Genomic DNA, 23735 nt, shown 5'->3' on the forward strand with positions numbered 1-23735 from the left:
TTCTGTGATGGCTTTGTTTTAATCTGTGCTTGGAGAGTGGTCTTCCATTGCTACTTTGCAGAATGTATTTTTCTTTGGCCTAGTATGATTGTGTGTGTACATGTGGGGACAAAATGTTTTTGTGGAGGTAACGTAGACTTAAAATTTTAAATCTGTAGCTGTGTTTTCATTACAATGAAAATTTGATGTCCTTAGCATGCCGTGAGTATAAAGCCTTGACTTGCTTTTTGAGCATAGTTAACAGTGTTGAGATAAGAGAGAGGTTTGCTGGCAGTTGCACTGATGGCTGCACTGTTGTCCAGTGGGCCCAGCTGGGTATACAGTTTGCCGTATAAATAGAAATCTAGACACAAGTCCCTGGAAGCCTAATCTGTGACCTAGACCCTGTCTCTGGGGTGCTCTTACCAGAAAGTTAATCTATTAGAGGATCTGTCATCAACATAAAAGGCAGAAATAATTTTCTAAATGCTGTTGATAAAATGTGAGTGCATGCTGCTTCATTCTATTATGGAAACTGAGCATTGGAGACTTATTTTCCTTTTTAACACCACTTGCCTCCAGTAACTTACACTAATTGTCATATATACCAAGCCTTTGAAAATTTGTAGTTTTTGTAAGTTTTTAGGAAATATGCATGCTAATTAGATAGTGACTAAATTATGTTGCTTTTCATGTGAATTTAGTAAAGTTGTTTTAAGACCCCTTGGCTTAGTTTTTCATGAGACTTTCTAAACATGCTTAAACTCTGCATACTATTTTAATAATAATGTAAGTTTTTGACTTTTTGCTATTATAATGGACAGTGAATATATTTGTGCTGAAGTCTGTGTGGAATTTTTTTGAACATTATTTTCTTACTGTATGTTATTACAGGTGAAATGTTTGGGTCAGGAGTTACAAACATATTTTTTAAAAAACTAACCACTCTAGGCCGGGCGCGGTGGCTCAAGCCTGTAATCCCAGCACTTTGGGAGGCCGAGACGGGCGGATCACGAGGTCAGGAGATCGAGACCATCCTGGCAAACACAGTGAAACCCCGTCTCTACTAAAAAATACAAAAAAACTAGCCGGGCGAGGTGGCGGGCGCCTGTAGTCCCAGCTACTCGGAAGGCTGAGGCGGGAGAATGGCGTAAACCCGGGAGGCGGAGCTTGCAATGAGCTGAGATCCGGCCACTGCACTCCAGCCTGGGCGACAGAGCGAGACTCCGTCTCAAAAAAAAAAAAAAAAAAAAAAAAAAAAAACTAACCACTCTAAAGACCCTTGATGCATTTTGTCAAATTGATTTCTTGTAAAAATGGGACCAGTTTGCACCTCTGTTGAGGTATGAGAGAGTGCCCATCTCCTTGGGGACCTAGCCCCTTGATGGTTCCAGCGCTCCATCCAAAACCGCTTCACTGTGGGGTGTTTTGTGTGACATGGTGGTGTCTTATGTCTTCTCTACAAGAAAAGGCATTGTTACCAAGGCAAACATAGATACTTGATACCGTTATGTATAAACCAGAGGAAGCCTTTGCCAGAGAGATTGTTGACAATTGCTAGAGGGTATGATAATGCAGAAGTTACAGAGTGTTCCTTTGGCAACATGTGTTAATGGATTTGTTCCAGTGTTAGAGCCCTTTTTAATGAAAATTCTGAACACCTACACTGGAAAAATAATAAAATAAAAAGCCTTAGTCAGGAATGTATCGCTTGTTAAGATTTAGCCAAGAAGGTCACATGTTATTTAACAAGGTAGATTACTTTTTTATTTGTAGTAGGCAAGGAAATAGCTATGCTTCACTTCTAAATTAAAAAATGTTTAAAAAAGAGAATACATTTTTTAAAAAGAAAAACATGACTAAGATAACTGTCTCATTCCTAGGCACTTTTTAATCTCATATAAATTTACATTTAGAGACTTAACAATCTGGCTTTTTTGAATGAATGCCTGAAATACAGTTGGACTATAGAGTCTCAGCTGAGAAACAGACATGTGGAGCAAGGTATATTCTGTCATTTATCAGAAAAGTTAAAGGCAATTCATTTTGTTTACAAGGTGGCACATAGATTATTCAGAGAGAGAAAAATACGGGTTTATAGGAAAATTCTTACCTATTTGATAAGGACTCTGAGTTTGTACTTTAGCTTTATGTCTCATAAATCAAGTCCCAAGATCACCAAGTGATAGTATTCCCAGGTTACTTGTGGGTCGAGGTACAGAACGACTTGGAATGTTGTGGTTGGGCGTCTTTTTCTGCCATCCAACTTTGGAGGTTGCTGGGAGGAAATGCTTATTTTCCTTTTTTAGTGCATTTCAGTTTAAAACAAATTAAAAATGGAAAGTCAGTTTTTTCCCTCCACTAATACATCTCTAACTTATGGTTGTAATAAACAGTGATTAGAAATATACCTTTTTTTTTTTTTCTTAAGAGACAGGGCCTTGCTCATTTTCCAGGCTTGAGTGCAGTGGAGAAATTGTGACTCACTACAGCCTTAAACTCCTGGGCTCAAGGCATCCTCGTGCCTCAGCCTCCTGAGTAGCTAGGACTACTTGCTTGTGCTGCCATACCCGGCTATTTAAAAATTTTTTTTTGTAGAGACGGTCTCGATATATTGCCCAGGCTGGTCTTGAATTCCTGGCCTCAAGCAATCCTGCTGCCGTGGCCTCCCAAAGCACTGGGATTACAGTATGGACATAAGGCACCATGTCCAGCCCTACTTTTGCTTTTTTGAAGGACACGTGTGTTAAACAGAAATTTCTAATGTCAGTGCATTCGTTGCATCAGGACATGTTTTAACTCATGAGTTAAAAAAAAAAAAAGGTATTTCTAATCACTGTTTATTACAGCCATAAGTTAGAGATGTCTTAGTGGAGGGAAAACCTGACTTTTCATTTTTAACTTATGAGTTAAAACATCGCTGTTTCTGGCATAATGGTCTTTCCACATTTCCATCTTTATATTGAAAACTTCTGAAATAAAATTTCTTTTGGGGCTAGTAAAAGGTAAGATTGGATTCAGTGATCTCTTTAGGACTTGCCTTTTCATACTTCGCAATCTCATTACTATTATCACAATGTATGTCCTAATACAATAAAGTTGAGGTTTAACCAAAAGTTCTCTTTTCTTCTGGCATGCTTTGTGAGAAAATATTTGAGCTGGTGTAAATTGTAATTACTGGCAGATATGGAAGAGAGTCTGACTCTGAGTATTCATGATGCTGATATGCTGCTGCAATTCATCAAGTGCTACATGAGTTAATGTCATTACCAAAGGACAGTCTATAATCAGAGAATAAAGTATAATTTGTAAATGTGGAGGACCTAGAGGAATAAAGTTGTTGCCTTACCAGTCACTAAACTTATCTAATAAATAAAAATGAGGATTTATTATTATTATTATTATTTTTTATTTTTTTATTTTTTTTGAGATGGAGTCTCGTTCTGTCACCCAGGCTGGAGTGCAGTGGCACCATCTCGGCTCACTGCAAGCTCCGCCTCCTGGGTTCACACCATTCTCCTGCCTCAGCCTCCCAAGTAGCTGGGACTACAAGCACCCGCCACCACGCCCAGCTAATTGTTTCTATTTTTTAGTAGAGACGGGGTTTCACCGTGTCAGCCAGGATGGTTTCAATCTCCTGACCTTGTGATCCGCCCTCCTCGGCCTCCCAAAGTGCTGGGATTACAGGCGTGAGCCACCGCGCCTGGCCGAGGATTTTTTTTTTAAAGCCAGAAGTAATATAAGCCATTATCAGTGAGAAAAGGTGGTGAGGATAGCAGGGATTAAGTAAGTTGCAGACATTTTATTTTTATTTTAAAGAAAATGTTAAAATGGTTGATATTTTCTAGCTCAGCAGTCCCACCCCCACCCTCACCCATTGATTATTTACTTTAAAAATCCTGCGTGAAAAGACAGGAATTATTTCATTGTGGTGACAGTGACTGACGTCAGAAGGTCAATTTCCCTACATTTACAAGATTCATATACACTTTGAAAAGGTTTTCCGTTAAACTGGGTGGACTATAGATTAACAGTGTACTTCTTGTTTTGTAATTGCATTTAGCTTTAATTAGAGGTTTAGAGTAGAAAGCTGAGAGTTGCTTGGAGGAGCCAAGGAGGAGATTAATGGGCTGTGCCCATCCATCGCAGCTCTGTGCTTCCAAGAAGTTTGCCAGGGCAACCTGGATTTGTCTTTATTACAGTGGAAGGAGTCCTGCAGAAGTAGAAATCACTGATGCATCACTAGCATCATGTGGCCTTTGTTCTCTGGCCAGACATGTTTGAAAGGCCCAGCTTCCTCCCTTAGGAAAGGGGGCCGAAGCTCTGCACCTGTAACATTCCATAAAGGCTAAAGATCATGAGGATGTTGAGTGGGCAGGGTCCCAGTGGTCTTTACTGAAATACCCGAGTCTGCACTCTGATAATGAATGAGGCGGGAGAGAACATTTCCTTGGTGTATTTTAATGCTTGACCTAGTTGACTGGGATGCTCTGGGAAAACGAGCCTCACTTCCTGCTTTTCCACCTTAGATTGAAGTATGTCATTTATATGATTGTTAATATTGAAATGAGCAGCTGTACCACTCTGTTCTCAACAGGGAGGAAACCTTTTTATTTGTAACGATTGTAAATATTCTTTCTCAGCCGGGCGTGGTGGCTCATGCCTGTAATCCCAGCACTTTGGGAGGCTAAGGCGGGTGGATCACCTGAGGTGAGGAGTTTGAGACCAGCCTGGCTAACACGATGAAACCCCATCTCTACTAAAAATACAAAAATTAGCCAGGCGTGGTGGTACGTGCCTGTGGTCCCAGCTACCCGGGAGGTTGAGGCAGGAGAATTGCTTGACCCTGAGGGGCGGAGGTTGCAGTGAGCCAAGATCGCACCACTGCACTCCAGCTCAGGTGACAGAGTAAGACTCCGTCTCAAAAAAAAAAAAAAGGAAAATATTTTTTCTCTTTTTAAGTGTATGTGTATATACATACATACATATATATATATATATCTTTATTGTTTTTTGTTTTTTGAGACAGAGTCTCGCTCTGTCGCCCAGGCTGGAGTGCAGTGGCGCGATCCCAGGCTCACGCCATTCTCCCTCCTCAGCCTCCTGAGTAGCTGGGAGTACAGGCAGCCGCCACCACGCCCAGCTAATTTTTTGTGTCTTTTAGTAGAGACAGGGTTTCACCGTGTTAGCCAGGATAGTCTCTATCTCCTGACCTTGTGATCCACCCACTTTGGCCTCCCAAAGTGCTGGGGTTACAGGCGTGAGCCACGGTGCCTGGCCTGTATTTTTTAAGTTGAAACTTGTGTTTGCCTTGTCTTTATGCCCACAGTTAAACTTGAAGTCATTTTATATCAAAAGCATCTTCTCAGATTATTCTGAATTTTGAGAAGGCTAACATTTGCTAGGCTTTATGTTTAAAAAAACAAAAACAGAAAAAGCTCCTGGGCTTCTCCCATCGTGCTTGGCATATGAGCGGTCTAGGGTACTTGTCTTAAATGTTCTGACATATTTCAGTTAAAGCAGTGAACAATATTCTAGAAGATAAGGCAGCAGCTGATACTTGGTAATGGCCTTGAAACTGCATAGTAATAACCTTCAGTGAGATTTATATAATTTGGAGGTAAGCTCCAGTTGTATCTGGAAAGTTAAAGCAAAGAGAAAGTTAGTACAGTATTTGCCTGAGGTAAGTCACACAGTTGGTGATAAAAGCCACCATTCTTAGTACTTTATATGAGACTTCTGTTTTATATGATAGATTATAGAGGCCAGGTACAGTGGCTCTTGCCTGTAATTCCAGCACTTTGGGAGACTGAGGTGGGAGGATCACTTGAGCCCAGAAGTTTGAGACCAGCTGGGCAACATAGCAAGACCCTGTCTCTTAAAAAAAAAAAAAAAAAAAAAAAGCCAGGAACAGTGACGAATACCTGTGTTCCAGCTACTCAGGAGACTGAGGTGGGAGGATTGCTTGAGCCTGGGAGGTTGAGTCTGCAGTTAGTCATGATCATGTAGACTGCACTCCAGCCTGGGCAACAGAGCAGGACCCTTTCTCAAAAAAAATTAATTACAGAGATAGTGTTCTAGTTAATAGCAAGGAAGGAATGGCTTAAACAATAAACTAAGCCGGGCACAGTGGCTCGTGCCTGTAATCCCAGCACTTTGGGAGGCTAAGGCGGGCCGATCACTTGAGGTCAGGAGTTCAAGACCAGCCTGGCCAACATGGTGAAACCCTGTCTCTATTAAAAATACAAAAATTAGTCAGATGTGGTGGTGCATGCCTGTAATCCTAGCCACTTGAGAGGCTGAGGCAGGAAGATCGCTTGAACCCAGTAGGTGGAGGTTGCAGTGAGCTGAGATTGTGCCACTGGACTGCAGCCTAGGCGAGAGTACGACTGCATCTCAAAACAAAAAACAGTAAGTTTAATGAATGATTCCTAAAGTATGGTCTATGGACCAGCGTCATTCACATCATCTGGGAAATTTTAAATTCTTGGGGCCTACTCACCTTAAAGGTGTGAGTCTAGGAATCTGTGTTTTTAAAAAGCCCTCCAAATACTTCTGATGCATGATAAAGTTTTAGTACCACTAGCTTCATACCATCCTTTTATAATTTTATGAGTTTAAATGCTTGGGGCTACTGAGATAACTTACCCTTGGGTCCTGAGTATATACAAGGTAAGAAGCAGCTGGCAGCCTCCCTTGTAATGTACAGATAGGTAAGAAAGCGGAAGAGGAACCAATATTTGAGCTGCCTGTGCTCTGCCAGGCACTGTGTCTGTCTTTCCCACAGGTCCCCTGCATTTAGCCCTCATGCCAATCATGTTCTTGTCATAGTGTGCTCCTTATATCTTTTGGGTGCATCATCATTTTCTAGTTGTATTCTCAGTCTTGAGAGCAGGCTCAGATATTTGCTTTAATTCTTCCACTGGCAATCAAGGAGATTTGACAATGTTTCATTTAGGGGACTGTACATTTCCTCATGGGGCATGCAGTTTGTGTTGGAGATACAGAAAGCTTCATCCTGAAGTTGGTGCTTCTTCCTGGAACAGTAATTTTATTTCAGGTTTGTGGGAGAGGAGGAGGAGGGACCTTGTCTTTTTTGCAAACCATGATATCCCCTGTACATACCATGTACCTGGTACGTGATAAATAACTGTTAGATTCCCATACTGTTAACAGAAAGCTTGTAGTATGTCCAGAATTGGTTCCTTCTGGTGGGTTCTTGGTCTCGCTGACTTCAAGAATGAAGTCGCGGACCCTCGTGGTGAGTGTTACAGTTCTTAAAGATGGTATGTCTGGAGTTTGTGCTTTCAGATGTTCAGATGTGTCCAGTTTCTTCCTTCCAGTGGGTTCATGGTCTCGCTGACTTCAGGAGTGAAGCTGCAGACCTTTGCAGTGAGTTACAGCTTGTGGAGGTAGTGCAGACCCAAAGAGTGAGCAACAGCACAATTTATTGTAAAGAGCTAAAGAACAACAAAGCTTCCACAGTGTGGAAGGGGACCCGAGTGGGTTGCCGCTGCTGGCTTGGTTGGCCAAATTTTATTCCCTTATTTGACCCCGCCCACATCCTGCTGATTGGTCCATTTTACGGCGTGCTGATTGGTCCGTTTTTACAAAGTGCTGATTGGTGCGTTTACAAATCTTTAGCTAGATACAGAGTGCTGATTGGTGCATTTACAATCCTTTAGCTAGACACAGAGCGCTGATTGGTGTGTTTAGAAATCTTTAGCTAGACACAGAGCACTGATTGGTGCATTTTTAGAGTGCTGATTGGTGTACTTACAAACCTTTAGCTAGACACAGAGCGCTAATTGGTGTGTTTACAGCCCTTTAGCTAGACAGAAAAGTTCTCCAAGTCCCCACTGGACCCAGAAGCCCAGCCGGCTTCACCTCTTAATATCATCTCCCAGATAATTTATGCCCACCCTTCAAACTTCTTTGTTTAAGGCATTGATTCTCAAAATGTCCCTTGACCAGAAACAGCATCACTTGGAAACTTGGTAGAAGTGCACATTCTCAGGTTCCACCTCAAACCTCTTGGATCAGAAATTCTGAGGGTAGGGCCCAGGAATTTATGTTTCAACAAGCCCTGCAGGTGATTTTGATTTATGCTAACGTTTGAGAACCACTGGCTTTACACATGAGAAGTAGGATTTTGAAATTGTACTTTTTATTATAATTTTCTGGGAGAGTAAAGCTGTTTCACCTGTAAACTCTGGGGATAGGAGCACCCTGAAGCTCACGATGGCATCCTGCAAAGCCCGAAAGAGTGCTAGTTGCTTATCATTACCTGTGCACACATCATTCCCTCACTCAGAGCCCAGCTAGGAGGCCTCTTTCCACCTTGTAACCAGGTCACCCTTAGATGTGGTCATTTCCTCCAGAAGAACTGAGAGAGAAAAGAAAAACACCAGAGGTTATGGAACTGGCCATACTGGCTTATGGTTTAAAGGGCAGAACTGAGCCAAATGAGGATCCCTCAGAAAACTACTTTCTCATTGGATCACCCCAGAAATAAATCAGTAAAAGCATTCACCTTTTGTTTTCTTTGCTTCAAACAAAGTAGGAAACATTCTTCTTGCTTTATATATCTAGATATCAAGTAAGGAAGTATGATTTGGATTCTTGAGTCTCTTACTTTCTATCTTTCAAGTGTGTGTGTGTGTGTGTTTGCCTTTGCCAAGCCACGGAGGGTAAAAATGATATATATTAGCAACATTGTTTACATGGACCACAGACAATTAAATGTTTCATTTCTTATTAATCCTGAAAGAAAAAGCCTTTTTTTGTGTGTATGTGGGGTGGTGCAACCCTCTATACAAAAATCTTAAAAACTATATCTATTCTAATTGTTTTCCCCTGGGACATCATCATAGTTTAGGAGTATATCTCAATGTTGATTTTTGAAAATACATGTGTAAACAGCTAGATTTATGCATTGTTATAGCATCAGTGCAAGTTTTAGGAAAAAATCAAGCGTGACAATTGAAAATAAAATACTCATTACTAAGTTGGACTCTTCTTTACCCTCAGGAAATTGTACTTGGATGTTTATGAGAGAAATTATTCCAGATCCTACCAGTTCTGTCAGAAAACTGATATTACTCTAGATAATCATTTTCACCCACCTCTGTGTAATATTTAACTTTTATTTGAAATGTAGGCTCAAGCCATGCTAAAAATTCCATCTCGAAGATGACGAGCTTATCCATGGGAAGGGGATGGAGGGCAGAGCACCCTCATAACTCTAGGAATTTGACTGTTATATCTTGACTTAATAAAATGTCTGCAGCTGAAAATAGGAAAAATTGACTATATGCATGTTTGAACACATAGACATAAAAAATGCCAGCTGAAGCAGAGTATTCTGCATGCAAGCCTAGAAAAATCGGGTTCAGTGAGGCACAGTGTGACAGGAAAGGCACACTGAAGCTGCAGGGATGGGAGGTCTAGTAACTGGGGAGGTATTCAGTTGAGGACTGGTGCCCTCCATGTAGACTTCCCCGACCCACCCACCCTGGGTCTGCTTCCCTCTGCCCCCAGTGTGGGCTCCCCTAGCACAGCTGGGTATTAGCTTGGTAATGGGAAAAGGATGGTATTCAACTGGGAATCTTTGGCTTCCAGGAACAAAACAAACTTGGGAAAGATGTTATCAGGATACTGAAGTCCTCCCCAAAATCCAGATCCTCAGAGAAAACCTAGAATTAAAAATAGAAAAGCCCAAGGAAGTTGAAGAACTCTGTCTCTGTGTGTTGTCCCTGCTTCTCTCAGCTCCATCCTCACCTTTCTGCACTCCAGCTCTGTTGTGTCGTCCACAGCATGCGACACACAGATCCAGCTCCATCTGGAGCCTGCCTGGCAGCTCCTCAGCCCAAATTTTAAAGCCCTAGGAAAGGAGCATCTTGCTCAGCGTAGGTCTCACGTCTTTATGTGGTCCAGTGAGCCATGGTGGGGGAGGTAATTGAGTGCAGGGAGGCACTATGGGAGGTCCACCTCTGACCCTGTGACCCAGTTAGAAGACCCCAAAGAGGGGAATAGCTTGCATAGATGGAACAAAAGCATTCTCCCTATGTTATTCCATTGACATGTTGCTGTGGATTTATTCATTAACCCCACACTTGGAAAGTAATCATCTTTGGCTCTAAGAAAATCTGGAGGTTGGAAGTGAAAAACCTCAGGCCAGTGAATCAGTCCTGGATTGTGCTGAATTTTCCAAAGTGACTCCACCCCATGAGGCTTCATGGCTGTCAGCATCTGCTGTCTCCAGTGATGCCTATCTTAAACAGACCCTTTACATGGCATTGGTGGCAAGTAAGACTGGAAGTTCTTTGTGAAATGCTTGCGTGATACAAGAGCCTTCTCGTGAATCTGCTTTAAAAGGGTCCTTTATTCTGAATACCATTTTGATCTCTGATCCAGTGATGGGAGTCAATGATGTTGAACTGAGAAAAACATATAGGTTACTAGCTGTGAACCCTTCCTTCAGTAGTGCACTTGTTTACCAAGGGGTTAATTTGAATTGGGAATGAATCTTAGTCCACAAACTAGAGGTGCAGAGAATATTGCAGTTTGCTAAATAGACTTAATCTTGACTTTAAGCTTCTACTGCTTTTGGGTAGCAGAAAGATTCATTTCGATTATTCTTGGATTTATTTCCCATATCACCCTCCCAGAGTTGTGCCAAGGTTCCAGGCTTTACTAATGTCATGATGTCAGGAAGACCTCCTGAGTTATCTGTTTACACCAGTCCCTACTGCTTCTGGGCTGCATTTGAGGCTAGGGAGGATGCTTTGTCCGCATCCAGCCATCCCCCTGGGGTTGCTGCACACCTGAGGGTGCAGCCAGAGCGCAGGTATGGCCATCTGCCGCTCGGTTTCACACTCATTCACTTCCAAGATCTCCCCTAAGTGTGGCAGACTTTTCTCTTCTCACCCGCTTTTCTCCTTAAGGAACCCTACCACAACCTCCCTGAAGCAGGTAAGCCAGAGCCCTCCACCCTTGTGAGGGAGGAAATTTCAGAGAGAAAAACATTGAGAACTCCCCCTGCCCCAGAGTCGGTAACTGCTCAAATGCTGGCTGCCGCCAGGTGGTGCAAGAGGCACTGCTTCCTCTGTGGTCACCTAGCAACAGTCGCCTGTTGGCCAGTTCCCCACGTAGAGGTGGCAACTGCCCTTCCTCATGGCTACTTGCTGGGGGTTTGTGGGAGGAGGGGAGTATGGGGAGGTGTGGCTGTACCTGCCCCAAATTAGGAGGATTTGAGGTATTTCTTGTTGTTGTTGTTGTCTGTTTCCAAAACCCATTTGGAAACCCGTTATTCCATAAGAGTAGCCTTCAAATTCCTAAGCATTTTCTGTAAGTCTTCAGTGAACTAATAAAAGTATTTCCTTTTCCCTTTTCTGGCAATGGGTAGTCTAGCTCTGTTAATATTCCTGCAAAAATCTCATCTACCAGGCTCAGTCACACTGTGCTCTTTTGCCCTGGGAATCCTCAGTGGCTAGCCTTATTGAGTACAACCAGTTCGATGATCAGCTACCTTCCTTTTGCCATTATTTCAGATGCTGCCTCACCCATAGCACAACCAATGCATTTAAAAAATAAAAACACTTGGAGGTGGGGGAACTATGATTAAATAAAGGAGATCTCTGTAGAATATGGCAAAGCTTGCACACAATTGTGATAAAAATATGCTGTCTTGAGCAACCAGCATATTACAGAGGCTCTGTGAATGCCTCTTAATCTAGAATTTCAGTACAGGCTGTACATAAAATATTTATACAGCACAGTGTGCTTCGCCCCTGACAAAAGCATGGGTTCAGATGTATGCTGTTACTATAGATGTCACTAACGTATAAGCCACTGAAGTCCCTTTAATGTATTTATAATGTTAGCAAAGTATCTGTCATCAGGTTAAACTTGTAGTGACTGATAATGTAGCCTTAGCTCCTAGCCAAAAATATTTTTCTTAATATCAGAATGACACTTAATAGTAAAGATGTCATAGAGGAAGGGGAAGAAGAGAATTTAGAGAAACTTAAAAGAATGGTTGCTGCAGAACCTAGTAACTTGGTTTGTGGCTGGCAAACAAATGGGAGTAGTCCCTGAAGTTACTTCTAAGGAGGAAATTTTACTACAAACACAGCTGGGAATAATTCTGTTACCAAGTCTTTTTTAGGATCAATACAGAGCTTATTTGTAAAAATTAAAATCTAACTATCACTTAACTGTCTATGGATATCTGTTACATTTTCTCTGTAAAAGAGGAATGGAAATGCCTGCCTAGTAGGTTCATCATAAAGACAGAGAATACGGGACCTTATTAAGTCCTAAGTAGCAGCAATTTTTTTTTTGTTTTTAGGATGATTAATTCCACTCATGACTTAATACTTGCATGTTCTTGAATCTTCAAAATAGATTAGTGAAGTAGTCATGTTTCCATTTTAGAAATAAAATACACTGGGGAAACGAATTGTAATACACACATGACAAAGCTTATATATTAGTATCCTTCTATGTGAAGGATCCCTCAGTATCCTTATATAAAGATCCTTTCTGGCTCTAATATGCTTGAGTTGATTTTTTTCCTTGTAGGCAAAAGTTTCAAAAAATACACTATTTTCTCTCCATTATCCAGGATATATAGATTAATATTAATATATAAATGTAAAAATCCATTGTATATTAATATATATCAATCTATACATTTTTAATATTCTGGATATATGAAATTAATATCCTGGATATACGAAAAGGTATTGCAGATCAATAAGATGAACACACTAGTAGAAAAATAGAGAACAAGAATAAGAATGTAAAAAGGTACAAAGTGTTCAACCCCAAATATATGCTAATCAAATTTTTAAAATTAAATCTATAGAATACAATTTAAAAAATAACATTACCCAGTGTTAGAGGGGGTGTGAAGGAGTGGGTATTGTTATGTGCCTCTGGGTCAAACATTGTGTAGGGCAAATTGTCAATATCAGATCCTCACATTTTCTATACATTTGACCTTGACCTTATCCCAGGCAAATACTTGATGGTATAGTGAAGGATGTCTTTCTCAGCATTAAATATATAATCAAAAATTGGAGGTGACTAGTGCTTCAAGGGAATTTATTAAAATGGATTGTTGAGCAGTCATTAAAAATGAAACCATACAAGACTATTCAGTGATACAGAATTTCCATCAGAATAAGTGGGAAAAACAAGTTACAAGTAATACCATATGATTCACTTTTAGTGAAACTTATATGCACTTACACATTGTGTATTATGTTTATATGTGTCATGCATACATATCAAAGTGGAAGGAGGTTCAACAAAGTGCTAATTATCCTCATGATTTTTATTTTTTTCTTTGATTTTTCTAAACTTAACAGTAAACAACAGAACACTACTTTGAAGGAAGAAAAACTATTTTTTAATAATTCAGCATAAATTACATAGGTTACCCAAAGATAGTAATATGGTATTTGATCCGAACCTGGACTTCTGGTCTGTTGATTTGACACATTTTGGTGTCTTTCCTTTTATGTTAAGTAACTGTCATTTACCTACAGCAGAAGAAGAATATAACTTAGCTTTTGAGACCTGATAACATATAGCTGCTGAATAGTTCTGTAAGATTTGTTAGGGAACCAAAACCAGGCATGTGAAGGTGGTGCTGGAAGAAAAAAGGCAGGAAGGGTTTGCAGTCAACTGTCAGTTATCTCTGCACATGGACAGGTGAGAAGCAAGGGAAGAAGAGTGAGCTTGGGTATTTCCTTGAGCTGTTAAGTTCAAGGTTAGAAAATGACCAGCACAAACCTTTTGGCTTGAGAGCCAAAGTTCTTGGCAGGCAGTCTCTGCTTGTTTCCATTTGCCTTCCTCCTAGTTTCTCCTCAATGCCTTAAGTCAGCATCCTGTATCCGCCATTTTGAAAATTGCCTTAAGGGGTCATGAGTGACCCCCTTCGTTAAACCCAGTGACATTTTGTCCTCATCTGCAGCATTTGATGTGTTACGCAGCTCTCTTTGGGTTTGTGTGCCTCTCCACCCTTGTAGTTACTCTCCTGCCTCTGTAACCACTCGGTGTCTTCTTCCATGTCCCTTGACCCTTCACTGTGTCTTCTACTGATTCCCCTTAGAACCTTCATTTATCCCTGGAGCTTCAACCATCATCCCATTGAGAGTTTAGTCTTAAAATGGTACTTGAAATTAGAACACGTTCACTTTGTCACAAAATCTGACAGACATTAGATGTACTTAGAACTCTTATTTGGCTTCATGAGACAGCTGTCAGATTGTCTGCGAATGGTCTACCCATTGGTAATGAAACCAGCTCCTTGTGTGAGCCTCAAATAAAAATGATGGAATTAATAAAAGACTCTTACCTTAAGGCACAAAGGCCTATGAATTTCAAAAAGCATTGACAGAACCGATCCAAAAAATATGTAGTTTGTAAAAACTCCAATACAATCCACACTGAAGTAAAAGGCTTAACTTGGAATAATCGGAATAGTCTTTGTCAGCTGGACAGCTCATCTCGGTAAACATGAAAGAGTAGACAATAATGTTAAGGCAGTGTGTGAGGATTAAATTATTTGCAAGGTCGGCATTGGGCGGCTTTGGATTCAAATTGGGCCTTGACAGAGGGGATAAGAAAAGTCTATGGGGAACTGATGGGCACAAAGGCAGGGTGTAAGTGTGTGTTCTTGGGAAAATGATCAGACTAATCTGATTGAATAGAAGGCATTTATTGGACATTAGAGGAAGATAAAGTAGTGATAGATAATGGAAGAACTGAAGGTCAACAGAGGAGTTTATATGTGATGGAAGAGAAAATCGTTATCACTATGGATGTAGATGTAAGAAAATGTTAAGTTTGGAAGTTATAAGACCAGAGAACTTCAAAGCTTGTGGGATTCTGTAAGGTGGGATGGGAATAACCAATATTGTTCGTACCTGCTGTGTGATCTGTAAGACATAAGATCCCATTATTGTTTTACAGCAGCCTTTGGAGTAGATACACTAGTTCCCATTTTATTTTATGCATTGTAAGACTGAATTGTGAGCAGACGTACTTGTCTAAGTTTTGCAGAGTGGCTGGATCAGGATTCATGTCCAGTAACATCTGACTTCAAAGCACAGTGAGGATGGAGAACGTTGAGACCAGTTCTTCATTTTACAGTCAAAGGGATGGGCCCAATCCTGTTCAAGGTTACAGAAATAGGATGAAAGCAATTTTTCTGTAAGAGAGTGGATAGGCTGTGATCTGCAGAGGGGCCAAGTTAGAGGCTCTTGTTATAAACAGATGGGATATGCCAAGGAAGTTTGGTTTAGCAGTGTGATAGGAGTGAAAAAGAAGGGGTAGAGAGCAGCTGGACATTCGGGGAAAAGTGGTGGTGGACTGATAGTGGAAGTTAACGATGAGAGGGATGACTTGAAAACAGTTCCAAGGTTTTAGTCCCAGGGAACTGCCATTAACAGTTTTAGTAGAAAGGCCGTGTGTTTGTGATGGAGTGGTCTGAGTAAGCATGACAGAGTTTAAAAAATATATAAAAATAGAGAGGTATGCATGTGCCTTCTTATGTATGTACTACCAAGCACGGAGAAGGAGAACAGAACAGAAGGTGGAAGGCTGTGAGGGATCCAGCGCTTTTCTTTGCAGTGGTGGTGAGTCACAAGAGCAAATAGCCTTTACCTAAAGCAAAAGGGACTCTTTGCATGGTGTCTTAGGCTCCCTTTTATTCTGGCCTGCCCCTGCACCCCCGGCAGGAAAGTGGCTTAACTGTACTTTGATTTCCAAAATGCATAGCTGTCTCTAATAATTGATTCCTCTCTCCTGTGGATCTCAAGCCTAAAAATGAGTATTGTTCCATTACATTTCCCTCAAAGAGATTTCTTTTTCCTTTCAGAATGGTGGTCACTATACTGGATGGACTTCTGAACTAGTGAATTACTTTCATCTTTTGATCACACTAGGAAATTGTCCATGGAGTTGAAATATTTATTATAGTAATTTCTGACCTTACATAATTAAGGTAACATATCATTTCTTTCTTTATAACTACCATGAAGTTGTCATGTTTGTCTCCTTTAACTTTGCTTTTTAGAGATACAAATCCATTCTCTAGTGTTTTATGCTCCAATAATCTGTTCAGACTGCTCTTGATCTACGAATGTATGATTGTGGAAAAGACTTTTATAGGATGAAATATGAGCAAGCTGTTTTACTCTGAAGAATAAAAGTGAATTGTATTACTCTTCAGGTTAAATCAATAAATACCCCATTTTCATAAACACAATATGCATAGACTGAATAATACTAGGGAAACTTAATAGATCAAAAGGAGTATTAAGACTACTTGAAAAAAATGGAGATACTCAAATATTAATATGTTGCTGACTTTATTCAATAAATAAAATCTAGAAAATAGAGTTTAAATCAAAATCTGTTACTCTGTTTTTAGAGATAATCAGTGTTAAAATTGTACTATATTATTTTCCAAGTTTTTAGAATATGTGTATGTGTTGTGTTAGCTTTCTCTATTTTTGCAACTTGAGTAACATTTATTGCATGTTTGTGCTGTGCCAAGCTAAATACCAAACATTTTATATATATTAATTTATTCTCATAACCCTTGGGGTTAGTACTTTTATTAACCCTATTTACACACAGGACAATTGAGGCTCAGAGAAATTAGCCAGGCACAGTGGCTCACTCCTGTAATGCCAGCACTTTGGGAGGTCAAGGTAGGCAGATCACTTGAGGTCAGGAGTACGAGACCAGCTTGGCCAACACGGCGAAACCCTGTCTCTAATAAAAATACAAAAATTAGCTGGGCATGGTGGCACACACCTGTAATCCCAGCTACTAGAGAGACTGAGGCAGGAGAATCGCTTGAACCTGGGAGACAGAGGTTGCATTGTGCTGAGATCACACCACTGCACTCTAGCCAGGGTGACAGAGCTAGACTTGGTAAAAAAAAAAAAAAAAAAGAAGAAGGAAGGAAATGACTTGCCCGTGTTCACATAGCTGGTAAACCCACCAGTTCAGAACTTAACCAGTCAGATACCAAAGCCCGTATCAATGGGCTTTTTTACATACTTCTTTTCCTTAATAAAATGCTTATTCCTTTTTTCTGCAGCATCATTTTAAATGACAGCAAAGTGTTCAGATATATGGAAATGTAATGGTTTCTCTATCCCATCTCCTTTTATTGGACATTTATATTGTTTCTTGTTATTTACTTTTAGAAATAACATTGCAGTGAACATCTGTCATGCACATCTGTGATTATTTCCCTAGGATAAATTGCTACAAGTGGCATTGCTGAACACTGATAGAATGTAGCACTCAGGTCTTGATGTATTCTGTTAATTTACTAGATTGATGTACTCCGTTTTCTCAAAAGGTCACAGCAGTTTGTACTCTCAGTAGCAGTATATTGAAGTACCTGGTAACTTTCAGCTCTCAGCAGCATTGGTAGTTAGCTATTTGAAAAAAGAAAGGTACGTGTTTTTAAAAAACATTCTAGGTATTCCTGTTAACCCATATTATCTCTTGCCTCTAATGCTGTAGTAGTCATGATCTCCTGACTGGTTTATTTCTATCTGGCACTCACTTTGCCACTAACACAATCGGATAGGGTATAGACTCTAGAGTTAGATGCCTGGGTTCAAATCATGACTGTGCTCTGCCTCAATTTCCCCATAAGTAAAATGAAAATAGTAATAAAACTCTCTGGTAAAGTACTTTAGAACAGCGCCTGACTTTTGGTATGTGTTCAATAATTGTTGGCTTACTTCTATTGTTTTGCAGAAGTCCCTGCCCATATGATGAAAAAAACGCAAGGTTGTACTTGTTTTTGAATGAATTAAGCTAAAAAGCTGATATTGAAGCATTGTTAATGTTAACACTGTGACCAACCTGAAGATCACAAATTACCTTGCCTGACTCAGTTGATGCTGAGAGGTCAGGGATAGAGTAATAACAGGAATAACTGGAATGTTAAAGTGCTTTATGTTAAGCTGCCAGTGCACTTCCACACACATTATCTCATTTGATCCTCACAACACGGCTGTGAAGGAGACGGAGAAGGAGATGGAGCAGGTAATCTCATCTTACAGAGGAGGAAATTGACTTGGAGGATTCAGTGGCTTGCTCACTGAAGGTTGTGGAAATGGTCAGTGGCAGAGCTGAATGTGTACTCTGGGCCTTCTGACTGTCAATACTTACTCTTGATGCTTCTTAACATCATGATAAGCTAAGGAGGTGCAGGTGTAGATGCCCAGGTCTAGAGATTTGCTGGAAAAGAAGGAGCAAAAGAGGATGCCACTGGGAGGAGGCAGCAGAGTTGGGGTAAGGAAACTTAGATATACTAAAAGAGAGGGAGGTACCCAGTGGGGAGAGAGATGGGGGGAAGGAGTCATAAAGAAAGGGGAAAACTTAGGGGGCCAGGACTTCTGTGACTACAGGACTGGCTGAATAGATCAGAGTGGAGGGCTTCATCTTTGAGACAGAAGGGATGCCACCCCTGAGCCAGAAAGGAGGGAGGAGATGGAGTAGGTAGACACAGATGATTTGAAATAGAAAGGAACATTAAGAGGGCTGACGGGTTATGGCCTGAATAAAGAAAGAAGAAAGTATTTATTTCTGGAGAGTAAAAGTGGTAGGTTTGGGGTTTTAGATTTGAGAAAGGGAAACTATTTAGAGTATCTGTTGTGGGAAATGGGCCAAGGAATTAGAAAATGCCTGCCAAAGACCTCTGCTGTGTGCAGGAGGCAGGACCCAGATAAAAACGTCTGGGCTCCAAGTCGACAGATTCTGTGAACGCCTTAGGCATGCTGAAGATATCCTTGCCAGATGTATGTAACCATCTGAGGATGTTTCTTTGTGAGCTCAGTGCTAGACAGGCACAGGAGCAATATTAGGATGGAAATATTTCTTAATTGCTTGAGGAGTGAGGAAAAAAATGACACTCCGCAATAACCCTCTTGTTTCCAAATACCAAAGCAGCTGTCAGGCTGTGCTCTTGTCTGGGTACTTTTTACTCAGGAGTTAAGTGCCACAGTGATGATATTTATGGTTGCTTCTCATGGGGTACGTGATTTTTTAATTAGTGAAGACCTAGTAGCAATAGTTTTGTTTTGTGTTCTAATAGCCTTTGTTATTACAGTCAGAGAGGTGAAGTGAGGAGATGGTAGATGCTTTCCTAATCTGCAAAATGAGGAGTTGGACTAGGCAGATGCCCCCCAAAGTCTCTTTGTAACATTACCATTTTCTCATCCAACTCCAGTCTATACTGCCTCCTCTCCATCTCCTCCTTTACCATGCAGTTTAGTATGTCCCAAGCTTCATTTTATGGTGCTTTAGATACATATATATACACACATATATATATATATTTTTTTTTTGCTTAGAGACTTCATGCATTATTAAAAGCAGTATATAGTGACTAGAAAAATGAAAGATGTATCGATAAATAAAAAACCTGTTAAAAACGTGTAACTTTACCACCATTAAATAACCACTGTTTGTATTCTTCCAGAGATTTTTTTTTAGGTGTATATGCCTAAATAAGATTCTTAAATACAGAAACATACCCTGCTTTTCTCAGTCGAAAATTATAAACCTCTCTCCTTATCAGTAGTCACTGCTGTGTAATTATTAAAGGTTGATGAAGATTCTGCTTCAGGAATGAATCTTATCAAATCTCACTTTGGACATGTACATTACTGTACATCCTTCTAACTATATTTGTGAGGCTGCTCTTAATTATTTCCTTATAAGATTAGGAAAGAGGTTTAATGTATAATACATACTGCCTGGAAGACTGAACCAATGTACAATTCCATCACCAGTATGCGAGAGGTCTCTTCTCCCACACCCTTCTTAACATTGGATAGTGCAGTTTAAAACAAACAAAAAAACCTTAACAGTTTTATAGACAGAGGAACATCTCTTCATATGCCATTTATATTCCTTTCTGATTTTTCTGTTCATATCCTTTGCCCATTTCTCCAGAGGGGTATTTGCTATTTTTGTTACTGACTTGCAGCAACAAGATTTTAAAGATTTAAATTTTTAAAAATGTCTTTTGTTATAAAAGTATGTTCATTGTTTTGATAATGTCTTCCAATTTTTATACTGCGTTTAAATGTATATATTTAAATTTAGGTTGTCAAATCTTTTCCTTTATGTTTTCCATACAGGCTAACTAGGACGTAAGAATGCCTTGGTATTTGTTGCCCACAGTCAGTTCTTCACATAGCAGAATAATCTCTTTCAAGTGTGATCACATCTTGGCATATCCCTGCCTGAGCTCATCATGGCATTCTTGTTGCCATGGCCTGCAGGGCCTGGCATGATCTTGCTTTGCCTGCTGTAAAGCCCCACCTCTTGTCACTCACCCTTGAACACTGTGTTCCACTGGTCTCTTCTCAGTCCAGGGAATATGCCAACCTCCTTCCTGTCCCTGAGATTCTGCAGGTGCAGTTTCTTTGCTTGGAAAATGTAGGCATTTAATTTTTTAATTTTTTAATTTCAAAAATGAAATTAAAATTCATTTCTTTTCCAGATGAATAGCACCTGCAGTTTTTGTAGTTCCTGTTTATTAGAGAGTCTTACTCAATTATAGTCCTTAAGCACTATTATATTGTTTTTTGTTTCTTTTATTTGCTTTTCTCTCCTTGGGTAGTCCTTTGTGCAAAACATAAATGCAGAAACTGTTCACTGACTTGAGCCAAATTCCTCATGAGCATGCTGGCTCAATACCAAGAAAGATGATCTTGGGGTCACTCACCATAGCCTGCCTTCTAAGAGGAAAGAAGACACAATGTGACGGACTTAGGGATTTGTACTATTTGCTCAATATCTAATGCTAGTAGACAATCTTGTTTTAGATTATTCTGGCTGCCTTTTTTTTTTAAACCATTGAAACCTGGAAATTTGAACATTCCAGTGACTACTTTTCCTAACTGCCTCTTATCTCTAGATGTGGAATAAAAATTCTTTGACAGACCACGTGTTCCACTTTTTGGTTTGGAAAATGCTGGTCATTATTCTTTTCCTTATTTTAACTCTTTGAAAATTAAGATTAATGACAAAAGTCACATGTGCCCATTGTCACATATTCAAACAAAAATTTATAGAGCCAAAAAAAGGATTCTTGTATCCCACTTTTTGATCCTATTCCTAATATAACCACTGCTAAGTTTATTGTATATCCTTCCAGACATTTTTTATGTTTAGTGGATTTATTAGATCTTTACACATCCCCCCCCCGCCCACCATATACTTGCATGGTTTTTTTGACTAATGTCATAAACTTTGTTATACACCTCAGTGTTTTATACATTAGAGGTTGGAAGAGGAGAGACAGGGAATCTGAACTCTCCAGATTTTTATATTTGGTTTTAAAGGCCTTTTCCTCGTTTAAAGTGTCATTTTTAAAAATTATTAATGTTTTTAAAATTCTAGACGCAAGCCTTTGCTTTTTGGCTGGTCGCAAAAAAGCCAGAGTAACTTAGAGAAGTTACTCATTGATGTTTTCATAGGGCTTTAAACACAAAGACCTGATTTGTTTGTGTAAATCATTGGACATAATCTTCCAGAGGACAGGGGCTTGGGCACATTTAGAAACATGATATAATCTGATAATGATGATTTCCTTCCCACTACAGAGGAAGAAATGGAGACTCAAAAGGGACAGAAGTGAATTCTTCTAAATTTATGAAAATGAACACTTAGCTAAAATGTGTTCACTGGGTTATGACTGGATTTCTAGGGAACGGGATGGCAGGTGGGGTGCTATCAGTTTACAAAATTTTTTATAACCTTGTCTCCTATTTCTGCTTCCCCCCCCGGCCATGAGAACACAAGATAAATTTGGAGTGAGTGAGGGTAGAGAGCAAAGTGACTCCCTGGGCTGTGCCCTTCACACTGGCTTTAGAAAGCATGTAGCTGACTGCCCTGGGGTCTGATCTATGGCGCTGCACTCGAGAGAGAACTGTAAGGTCTGCTGTAAGTGATGGGGGCTGTGGACTTATGCAGAATTGCACTTGTTGGGGGTTTTCACAGTACCCACCTTATTATACTAGCGAGGCAAGTTTCATTGCTTAAGGGGACAATTTATGGCAATAGGCTTATCTCCTTGTTTTAGCTCTTTATGTTTTTCTGCCTTTAATAAAATGTGAAGTCACAAAGCAATTAAATAGTCGTGTAGTTTTCAGGCAGGAGGTGGAAAAAGGCTAACTAGGGGGAAAAGGCCAACGTGATTGACAGAGGCTGGCTGGAGATTTACATTGAGAATAACTCGTTCTTCAAAACTTTCTTCATTTTCTGGTGAGAATTATGGGACAAATCATATACCAGAAGGATGGATGATTAAAAATGTAGGAGTTTATGATTTCTTTTTGACTTTGTAAGTCTCTAAATCCTCCACCTTAACATAGAGTTCTCATTTCAAAATGGGAACCAGCCCTGCCAGAGACTAAAGTGAGCCAGAAACACTCTAAAGTCTTGAATAGTTAGTAAGTGTGAGATTGTTTATATTTTGTAAAATGTCTTAAGATACAATGAAATGAAGTAGAGAATCCCTGAGTGTTTTTTTTTGATTTCCTAAACTCTGATCCACAATTATAGATGTTTTGGAATGTTCAAAAATATTGAATGTGATTTCAATTGTGTCTAGAAATTTAAAAAAATTAATAATTTTTAATAATGACAGTTTAAATGAGGAAAAGACTTCAAACCAAATATAAAAATCTGGAGAGTTCAGATTCCCTATCTCTCCTCTTCCAACCTCTAATATATAAAACAAATCCTTTCGGATTTAGCCATTCTGTATTGATAATGGCTTACTTATTACCGTCAGAGGAATTAAACAACAAAGATATGTAGATACTTTGACATCTTTTCTTATTATAGAAACAGTTTGATTTTAAGAATTTTTATTCAGCAGAACACAGATTCAAAAAGAAAAGAAGAATTTTTAGAAAAGTTGCCTTTTAATTTAAATTTCTTGTTTTGCCCTAATAATCACATTGAAATAGCCAAAACAAATACTTTAAATTAGAATGCAATGATGGCCTGGCATGGTGGCACATGACTGTATTCCCAGCTACTCAGGAGGCTAAGGCCAGTAGATTGCTTGAGCCCAGGAGTTCAAGACCAGCTGGGGCAACATAGTGAGACCCTGTCTCTGTTTTTAAAATGTGGTGATTGATACCTGTTGAGAGAAGGGTTAACTAAGAGTTATTCACATGGCCCAGAAAGTGGCTAAAAGGACCGTGCCTTTTCTGGCGTGAATTTCTCTTGCTGTGAAAGCACTCTGAAGGGGAGACCTAATGCCGTTGCAGGAGCACCTCAGCTCCAAACCTGAACATTGCAAATAGAACGAGAACCTGAGGAAAAGCTTGCAAAATGAGCCTGCTGTGATTTAGGGTGTACTTTTGGACAGTTATTCATAAGAATTTTTTTCCTTTTTCTTTTTCTTTTTCTTTTTTTTTTTTGAGACAGGGTCTCACTCTGTTGCCCAGGCTAGAGAGCAGTGGCATGATCATAGCTTACTGAAGCTTCAAACTCCTGGGCTCAAGTGATCCTCCCACCTCAGTCTCCTGAGTAGCTGGGACTACAGGGATGCACCACCACATCTGGCTAATTTATTTTTTGTAGAGGTGAAGTCTTGCTTTGTTGCCTGGGTTGGTCTGAAACTCCTGGTCTCTGGTGATCCTCCTGCATGGGCCTCCCAAAGTGCTGGGATTATAGGCATGAGC

At 39.9% G+C, this 23735-nt stretch overlaps 1 protein-coding gene across 3 annotated transcripts in view; it reads left to right on the forward strand.

Moving 5' to 3' along the window:
• KANK1 (KN motif and ankyrin repeat domains 1) overlaps window positions 1-23735 on the forward strand; it is a 240804-nt gene that overhangs the window by 65672 nt on the left and 151397 nt on the right. For 2 of the 3 annotated variants that reach the window (XM_033237175.1, XM_033237177.1), the window contains exon 2: window positions 15872-15997. The gene's annotated coding sequence lies outside the window, so the exon portion shown is untranslated. Of the gene's footprint in view, window positions 1-15871; window positions 15998-21906; window positions 21982-23735 lie in introns of those variants that run through there. The other variant, XM_033237176.1, reaches the window with a different exon arrangement.

This window comes from Trachypithecus francoisi, unplaced genomic scaffold (assembly GCF_009764315.1).
Source record: "Trachypithecus francoisi isolate TF-2019V2 unplaced genomic scaffold, Tfra_2.0 Lachesis_group16, whole genome shotgun sequence".
Lineage (NCBI taxonomy): Eukaryota > Metazoa > Chordata > Mammalia > Primates > Cercopithecidae > Trachypithecus > Trachypithecus francoisi.